General features: G+C 42.1%; 1 non-coding gene across 1 annotated transcript; it reads right to left on the bottom strand.

The window, feature by feature from the left end:
* Positions 1-226: 226 nt before the first annotated feature.
* Positions 227-333, bottom strand: LOC127109337 (small nucleolar RNA R71). Its single transcript, XR_007796650.1, has one exon. It is a non-coding gene; the product is annotated as a small nucleolar RNA R71 (small nucleolar RNA).
* Between the last annotated feature and the right edge of the window lie 1,359 nt (positions 334-1,692).

Genomic DNA, 1,692 nt, shown 5'->3' with positions numbered 1-1,692 from the left:
CGCTACTGAGAGCCCGAATCAACATTTAAAAGTTTTTATCCAACTAGCCGACACCTTTAAATCTAACAACGCTTCACCCAATGCGATTCGTTTAAGATTATTTCCTTTCTCCCTCAGGGATAGAGCACGTTCATGGTTAGATTCACTTCCAGCTAATTCAATAACTACATGGGAAGACCTTAGGAGAGTATTCCTTGCTAGATATTTCCCCCCTAGTAAGACTGTTGTTTTTCGAAACCAAATAACTAGATTTGCTCAAAACCAAGGAGAATCGCTTTTCGAAGCTTGGGAGAGATATAAAGAGCTATTAAGAGTCTGCCCACACCATGGCCTAGAACAGTGGTTGATCGTTCATACCTTCTACAATGGACTCCATTATAACACCCAGATGAGCATCGACGTTGCCGCAGGTGGCGCGCTGATGAGCAAACCTTATCTCGAAGCTTGTGACCTAATTGAGGATATGGCCCAAAACCATTACCAATGGGGAACTGAACGAGCATCAATAGAGAAAAAGAAGACCCAAGGTGGAATACATGAGATAAGATCTCTAGACATGATGCAGGCGAAAATGGACGCTTTAGCCCTTAGGATCGAACATATGTCTATAAACACTAACACCACAGCAGTAGTCCACACAGAGTGCGAGCTCTGTGGATCTAAAGGACACGAATCAACGGAGTGTAACCTATTGAACGACCTGAACACCGACCAAGCAAATTACGCCCAAGGTAACCCATTTTCAAACACTTACAACCCTGGATGGAAGAATCATCCAAATTTCTCCTATAAAAACCAGAACCCTATCCAAAATCATGCACCTTAAAGACCGCAAGGTTATCAAGCCCAAAAACCAAACCAACCTATGCAAGTTGTGCCCCAAAAGTCTAACCTTGAGAAGATCATGGAAAGCTTTATATCAGGCCAGACTCAGCAAAATAAAGAATTCCTAAATCAGAACATTCACGTAAACGAACTTATAACGCAATTAGGAACCAAGGTTGATCAGATAATCACTCACAACAAGATGCTTGAAACCCAGATCTCACAGGTAGCACAAAACCAAGCCCCACAAACTACACCTGGAGGCCAATTCCCTGGACAACTTCAACCAAACCCTCGAGAGCAAGCTAACGTTATCTCGTTACAAAGTGGGACCGCTTACGAAGGGCCCCATAACCCAGCGATGAGCGAGTCCAAAACTTTTAAAGGAAATATACCTACCAACCAAGAAGAGGAACCGAAGGAATCCGAGAAACAAACTAACCAAGAAGGTGAAGCCAAGGATAAAACTTACAAACCACCACCCCCGTACAAACCACCAATCCCATATCCGCAAAGACTTAAACAAACCAAAGTCAACAACCAATACCAAAAATTTATAAAAGTAATAGAAAAGCTTCATATAGAGATTCCTTTCACCGAAGCTATCACCCAAATTCCGTCTTACGCCAAATTTCTCAAAGACATCTTAACCAACAAGCGTAGGCTTGACGATCCAAAACCCTTGGAATGCAACTTTATTTCCGAGGATAAACTTGCTAAGAAGGAGAAAGACCCTGGTAGTTTTTCTATACCTTGCATTTTAGGGAATCATGTGATCGACAAAGCTTTCCTAGACTTAGGCGCTAGTGTAAGTTTAATGCCCTTAGCTGTATGTAAAAGGTTAAACTTAGGGGAATTACAACCAAC

The sequence above is a fragment of the Lathyrus oleraceus genome, chromosome 7 (assembly GCF_024323335.1).
Source record: "Lathyrus oleraceus cultivar Zhongwan6 chromosome 7, CAAS_Psat_ZW6_1.0, whole genome shotgun sequence".
NCBI lineage: Eukaryota > Viridiplantae > Streptophyta > Magnoliopsida > Fabales > Fabaceae > Lathyrus > Lathyrus oleraceus.
The sequence above is the reverse complement of the archived record's forward strand: the minus strand, read 5'-3'. Positions and strand labels throughout refer to the sequence as shown.